Source organism: Thunnus maccoyii, chromosome 20 (genome assembly GCF_910596095.1).
Source record: "Thunnus maccoyii chromosome 20, fThuMac1.1, whole genome shotgun sequence".
Lineage (NCBI taxonomy): Eukaryota > Metazoa > Chordata > Actinopteri > Scombriformes > Scombridae > Thunnus > Thunnus maccoyii.
Genome location: NC_056552.1, coordinates 25,008,681 through 25,016,825, shown reverse-complemented (window position 1 = coordinate 25,016,825; position 8,145 = coordinate 25,008,681). Strand labels below are relative to the sequence as shown.

The following is an 8,145-nucleotide window of genomic DNA, read 5'->3' as shown; positions in this document are numbered from 1 at the left end:
TTGTTGCTATGGTGGTTGCTATGGATGCTGCTATCACTGAAACCATGTAGTTGCATGTTGTTTGAATCATTGTCTTTGCGTTGTGTAGTTATCTGAGCTGTTATGTTATATTATAAAAAAAACATAGATTTTAGAGCGCCCTGGGAATGAATTAAATTTGAAATCCAGAATTTAAAGCTTTGTGATTGGCTGACCGGAGGACCCACCCAGAAGTATTTTCCTCACTGTCACCATGTTAAGGTTTTCTTTTAATGATATCTTTAACATTTCTCAACACAAAAACACAAAAGTGTCCTTGATAATTCAATTATTATCCCATTTCATAAAAATTACTATTCCATTTTGTAAACAGATTTTAAAAGCTCAATTTAATTTGAATATTACTTTGTTTTCTTCTGTGTTGCCTTTTTTTGGGAGCAAACGTCCAGACACATTGTTTGTATGCTTACATTAGCTAATAAAACAGATTCTGATTGAATGGGCTATGTCATGCTCCCAAAACTAAAAATCATAAAGATACAAAAAATCTCTAGTGTTGTGTAAATAGTAGTATATGCATGAATGAGAATGGGTTGGTCTTTTCATCTCTAACCCTAACCCTTACCCTAACCCTAACCCAAGCACTTGAGACCTTCCTCCAAGCCTGTAGAAATGCCCTAGATTGTCAGCAGTATTGAAATCTCTGAAGGTGACTCATTTTGGTCACTATTTGCACTAAAAAAGAAAAAACAAACAAACAAAAAGCTTCATTTAATATATTGGGCCTCCAAAGTGCTCTCTGAAACTAGGCCTGGGATGGCTTGTGGCCATGAAATGAGAAAATTAAAACTCTTTTTTAAAATTAAAGTAAGAAATGACTGGAAGTAGACCAGTGCATAAAAATACATAAACAGTGTTAAGGGGGTTCATGGAAGAGCTGAATGTTCAGGCATTTCTTGAATGCACCAAGGGAGTCAGCAGATCATATGGAGTTGGGTAGATCTTTCCACAATTGCAGAACTACAAATGACAAGAGTCTGGATGGTGATTTCGTACCAGGCAGTGATGGTATTTCCAGACGTCATTTATTTGAATGACGTCATTTATTTGAACAGAGCGGACGGGAAGGGACATACGGCCTGATGAGTGACTCAGCGTAGGTGGGTGCCATTCCATTAGTTGTCTTGAAGGCAAGTATCAAAGCTTTGAACTTGATTCAAGCCGCCACCAGGAGCCAGTGGAGGGAGACGAATAGAGCTGTGACAAGAGCTCATAATTAACCTGTTCCTGACAGGGCCCATACATCCATGCTTATCTGAATGGAATGAATGGATATATCTGGCTGGCAGCTGGCGAAGATCCAGCTGGGGGCAGCAATTCTGAGTGGCTGGTACCTTGCCCAAATCATACACCTTCTGCAAGCCCATTCTTGAAGAATTCAACACTTAGAGAAATGTCACACTACACTTTGCTCAAAGCTGCCTGATGTGCATTAGCATGTCTTCTTACAGCACACAATGTTGACCAAAAACCTTGCTCTATACAGTGGTAAAGTTACCGGCAAGAGCAGTAAGCAGATAATGCTACCTTCAAAGCACATTTTGTTTTAACTTTGATGGGGACATTTTTTGTCGGAGGCCAAAATACTTTTATACTTGCACTTGCACTCTATCGCTCTTTTCCCTTTTATATGCACACATGTGTGGCGCACACACACACATACATACAAATAAAGAGTCTGACTGCAAAATGTGTACTATATTGAATATTTGCTGATTTTCTTGAAACTAGATTGTATCATGATTTTTCACCTGTGTGTGTGTGCTGCTGCTGTTGGACGATCAGTTGGACAAGCTGATGTTCATGTCATAAATGATATATAATAATCCAGAGGGAGGGGGTTATAAAAATATTTCTCCCACTAATTTCAAAGAAGATTTAATTGAAAAGCATGTCTGAGCAACAATCATAAATGAGCTAACAACACCTAATGCCTGAAATTTAAATATAATGTAACTAACTGATGTTACTTTTGCCCAGTGAACACATTTTCAATTAAGTTATGTTTAAAATGTTGAAACTATTAATACAAACTGCTTCAGATTCATCAGAGTCCACTTTTTTCAGGCTGCAGTTAGTCGACAGTTGTGTAATACAGCTTGACGTTGAGGGTTGCCAGGTAATAAAGCTGAGTATTCCCCATATCCCGCACTTTCACTACTTATCATAATAACCCACTTTTTGCAGAAAACACACAAACCTGGCAACTCTGCAGAGATATTAAAATGGCAAGATCGTTTGAGATCGGTAAAAGTATTGGAAGCAACACCTTAACACTGGTAGGGACATATATTAAATTCACTTGAATGTGAGCTGCACTGCAAATTTTAATCATATCAAATTAGTTTTGAGTACCAGTTTATTATGTCTTTACAAATTCATCTGTGTAATTTTTGTTGCATCACAAACCATTTATCTACATAATAGCATCTGAGAGTGATAGATACAAACCACTAATTTACATTTCCGTTATTGGCAGGTGTTAAAACAGATTTCTATAGAATGCATTCAAGCTGCCTACTTATATATGATTAAGGTGGATCAGAACACTGGACTCTTTTCTTGATGTCTCAGCCACTTCACACACCTCATACCACTTACAGACATAATGAGACTCGTCAGCAGCAGTCTAAAGTACTTGTGTGTCTACTGACTCAGAGAGAGTTATTTTCACTTGGAGCAGTCGATTCTACTTAACAGTATTTGAAAGCATCACATCTTCGGCTTGACATTGATCTGAACCATAATGTAGCAATGTTTACTTTTTTCATGATCTCACAGGTTTGTAGCAACATACATGAGGTTATAAGGTTACAAGCAGCCAACATCATCCACTTTCAGTGAGGACGTTCTTGTCTTTATAAAACATTTACTGCACCAGTGCCAGTACTGTTGAGTGAGATGATGTGGCTCTGCTCCCAGGACCCTCTCAGAGCCAATCTGTGCGAGCCTCACAAGATTCTGATTCTGTGCACACAAGCCTGGTAGATGGATATTACTGTGTCTGTGTTCCAGATTCCATCATGTTGCACTACATTGTAAGATATTCATGTTATTTTCTCTTTCTGGGGACAAAATAATGAATAATCTCACAATATGATACAGTGCAAAATAACAGCATCACACACCATGGCCTTAAAAATGACCACTGGGTTGAATCAACACATTTTCTTGGACAGGCTCAAAGATTATGCGCTTCACAAAGGGAATATTTATTTCAGGGATGCTGGTTTGGATTGCATTTGTGTGTCTACTGTGTATATTAACTAATAGTATATGATCTCCGGAGTACTGATGCAGGAGGAGGCTGTGGTGGTGGTGGATGGAGCAGCACAGCAGGTCAGGCACCAGTGTAAAAGATGCAGTGTAGACATATGCTGGATGAGGAAGAGCTAGGTCCTCTTTATATGGTCTGCCTACTTAACTGAATATGGTTGATGAATATTGTTAATCTCTTTAGTTTGTGACATTTTGAAGTGCAGAGTAAGCCAGGTGATATATTATTATATATGACATCATTAGATCATTAATACTGAAGCATCAATGTTAGAGCAGCATGTTACTGTTGTAGCTGCTGGAGGTGGAGCTAGTTTCAACTACTTTATATACAGTTAGCTAGTTGAGTCCAGTGGTTCCCAGCCTAGGCGTCGGCTGACTGTAAATTAATTTGCTTTTTTATTTTCATAAGTGGTTTGTGTGTGTCATATTTAAATTTCATTGAAGTGTAATTTGAGTTTAAAAAGGTAATAATGATTCAAAAAAAAAAAATTCTAATTGGGATTTAAAATTAGTGAGTCATATGTTCCTGCTAAGTGGAGCCACCATCATTTATTTATAATTCATAGTTAGGTTAAAAAGTTTAAAAGCTAGTAATTTAATTTCTGTTACACAGGTTAGCACGGCCAGCCAAAGGTAAAAGTACCCTGGGCCCCACCCATATTACTACAACACCGTTTAGACAGTTAATAACTACATACTGTAGCTAAATGGGTTAGGTGCTACAATTGCTTTCCACCACTGTTTTCAGGAGCAATCTGTGGTTTACTGGACAGTGTTATGGCCATTCAATGACCTTCACCACCTGTGCTACAGCTTTTAAGATTGAAGATCTGCCATTATTTGCAACATCACTGTCATGTCACTCTTTCGGTAAGAAATGTATTTTAATCACCTCTAATCTGCCGTGAGTGCTAGCTATTCAGGCGTTAGCCGTTAGCCCAATAGCTAGCAAGTAAAAATCATTGTTTATAGCTAACCAACAGCTACAACCTAACTTAAGTCATGATAACGGCGACACTTCACCCCTTATGAGTGGGACAACTGGACACTTGCTAAGGGAATAGGATAATTCTGTTCATTTAATGATAACTATACACAACAGAATAAACACTTTGGATGCATTTTGATTTTGGCAATTTAAATTAATATGGCTATTATTCACATTTATGATATAGAATTGTTTATTGAATATTGCAATTATATTGCAATGCGTATTCTTAGTCAGTCCTTCAGTTGAAAGTTGAACCATTGGTACTTAGAAAATTGGCTCTCACAACCATTCATTATTATGGAGTGTAGTTCGGTAGCAAATAGTTTCTATATGAAAATGCTCACAACAAGGCCTGTGGACATTGCTTTTGAGTTTTTCAAATGTATTTCTTTGATGCTCAAGCGCCACAAACCAAGTAGAATTCAGCTCCATTGCATTGGAGTGATGGCAGATATCTCTACAGCAGATATCTCCAAACATAGGCGAAACACACCAAAATGATCTGAATGGCTAAATAGCACTCTGGGTAAGGCAGAATTTTTTTTTTTTTAAATTTTGGGTGAACTGTTTCTTTAAGGTAAAATGAAAAGGCCTGAAGATGAATCAAATCAAGGACTATGGTTTATGCTCAAATGATTGGTAAAGTGGCATTACATACTGTATGCAGCACACTTGCTTGATATTTTACTTGCTATGAGTGCCATTTTTCCTGGTGCAGTAAATAGATAATGTATTTGGGATATCGTAATCTTTAAAATCAGCTATGAGGATGCATGGTAATCACCAATCCTATCAAAGAAATGTCTTTGTAACAAAATTTACTTAGATACTGATGATAGGGATCTTTTATGTCTTCAGCTAACTGCCTGGCTGCCATTACTAATAAAGAACTGACTTGTCATTAAACAGAATTTGGTTTAATTAAGTAATATCTTGTCTAAAAGAGATTGCATGAAATGAAATTTATCAGGTGTGTAAATGTCTGATTATGTCCTCCAAAAGTATAGGTACAACTCTGACAAAATACTGAAAAGCTGTAAACTTGTCTTGTCCTCATCTGATCAGTTTCAGTTACTTGGCCAACAATGGAACCTTCAGGTGTTCTTTCACCCTTGAGTTGTGCACACTATTTTTCCTATAGATTTTATCAAGAGAAAGAATGATTCATTTAAATGAAATGACTCTACTCCAATCAGCAAAAATCTTATGTCGTATTTCATGGCAAACAAAGGCAAGGGTCTAAAAGTAAGAAAACAAAAGGGAATGGGAAAATCCACTAGTGAAAGTGAGAAGCATAATTATAATGTATTGAGAGAGTGAGCTGAAATTGGGTCTTTTTTAATGCACTGCATGTTGTGTTTTGCATAAAAGTATTCATGAGCTAAGACTAACAACACATTCTTATTTTCTCTCTGAGCACTTTCATCATGCCAACAAAATCAAGTTTAGCTCCAATATGCTTGGATAGCTTGGGTCATATTTTATCCTTACCTTACCTACACTTAGCTGATCAGGTCTGAACTTCTCCCCAACAGTGTGTAAGTCTCATTCTGCCCTCTATGAAACAAGACAGAATCATTCAGAGTCATAGTTGCTGTTACTTAAGTATTTTATTCATTAAATAAATAAACAAGGCATTTTAACCTTACATGGCCTCTTCCTTCACTGACGTGGCTTTCACCTTTAGGATGGAATTGTTGGACCCACAATCAAATGTTGGACTTAGCTCTGGAATATAAAATAAGCCAATTGACCTCAAGGGTAATTTAGATTGGTCTAAGCCATTGGTTCTCAAAGTGGGCTCTAAGTGAGGTCAAAGTGGGGTCCAAGGACCTCCAGGGTTCCTTTAGGGGGCGCCAGGAGAGTAGTTAAATTAAACTAATATTCTATTCAATAGAAGTTAGCACAGTGTATAAGAATGACTATTATTATATGACTATCAGAGGATTCACTCTCTCCACGGTTATCTCCCCACCTACAGTATAGACAGTTATGGAATTCTTTACTAAATCATATCTAACAACTATCTTCCTAGACAGGGGTCCCTGGGACAAAAATCTTATCAAATGGGGGTCCACAGCTGGTTACATATCAATTTAGGGGTCCTTGACATGAAAAGGTTTGAGAACCAATTGTCTAAGTACCAATGGTTCAACTGTCAACTGAAGGACTGATTAAGAATAAGCACTGAATGATAATTACAATATTCTATAAACAGCATCCAATTCTATATCATAAATATGAATACTAATTATATTATATATATTAATGTTAATTTAAATTGCCAAAATCTATTCAATGGCTTATTCTGTTGTGTATAGCTATCACTGAATGTACAAAATTATCCTATTCCCTTAGCAAGTGTCCAAATGTCTTTATTGGTAAAACATCCCACTCATTAGAGGTGAGTATACTAATGTTAGCTATGCAGTTGACTTAAGCTCGGTTGTAGCTGTTGGTTAGCTATGAAAATGGATCACCAGTTTTTTTTTTTTCACTTGCCTATCAGGGCTTCCTTATCACAAATATATTTTTAGAGTTTGTTTGTTTTTTTTCCCATGGAAAGGCTCGGTGCCAAAAACTAATTACAGCAGCTTCATGCATGTATGGCAGATAAATCACTTGCCCAGTGATCTGAGTTACCTGATTCAAAGAGAAAGAGGCGCACTAAACAGGGAGGCTCCTGTGTAATTTATATCATGAGTGCATTTGCTGTATTATATGAGAGATGGTGCATACATGTGCACACAATTTGTCCTTTTATTGTATCACCAGACATGTATTTTAATTTCAAAAGTTTAAATGAATTATTCACCCCATTTGTTTACTTCCCTTTTACGCTAGGTGGCAGCAGAGTGCTTGAATCCTGCTGCCAGGATTTTTTTAATACCCCCGCTGACCTCAATGTAGTTGGAATGGCAAAGTGGTGCTCTCTGTGAAGCAACTGCAGAAGAGACTGACTGACTGCAGTGAGCTATCTTTCTTGTAGCCTAGCCCCGCACATTCTGTAGTTGTAGTTGCACTTCATGTTCGTCATGTCTTAATTCACTTTGCTTGTTTTGAAATGCTACTGTTACAACTTAAAAGTTATTTTGAGTTTGTAAAGACTGTTTTGTGTACACATCTAGTAATTATTGTAAGTTAAATAGTGTAAGTCTAACCCTGCAAGCTTTGCCATTTTTCTATGGGATTTCCCATTGTATTGATATGTTGTTAGCATCATGCCAAGCAAGGATTACTGTCCTGTCAGCCAGTTCAGTTTGTGACGTTAAGTGTCATGTTGTGAAACAACTCTATTAAAATAAATGTCTTGCACTTAAAACGTATGTAACAGTAATCATTTTATCGGGTAAATGTGGTTTAAATATCATCAGATAAAGTCTTCAACTGTTTCCTGTTGGAGGAAAATGTTAACATATAGTTAGATTTAACAGAGCCGAGCTTACTGGTAAACATCTACTCCTTCTAAAAGATTATTTATGATTTACCATAAACAGGCACTAACTAATTCAAAATATAACATAATTAGCATTAATTTTAGTCCATGTAAAGTGAATAAACAAGATGTTTCCCAGATAATGCTTGTCTGACTTAATGTTTATAACTGCTGATTTATTAAATCGGAATTCTTCTGAGTGAAACATGATGCTGATTTTAGCAGAAGACCTCCGTAATATATAAAAGCCTGTTTTGTCAGGTAATAAATGTTATCAGTGTCTGATATCCAATAATGACGCATTGCTATTATTTATGTTTAGGCCTTCCAGTTAGGCTACCTCTGTCATCTTTTGCCCTTAATATTACATATTTTGATGCGCTTGTTAAAAAATAATGAT

General features: G+C 36.7%; 1 long non-coding RNA gene across 1 annotated transcript; it reads left to right on the top strand.

The window, feature by feature from the left end:
* Window positions 1–3,702: 3,702 nt before the first annotated feature.
* Window positions 3,703–7,625, top strand: LOC121887183. Its single transcript, XR_006092932.1, has 3 exons — window positions 3,703–3,951; window positions 4,067–4,188; window positions 7,154–7,625. It is a non-coding gene; the product is annotated as an uncharacterized LOC121887183 (long non-coding RNA).
* The last annotated feature ends 520 nt before the right edge of the window (window positions 7,626–8,145 follow it).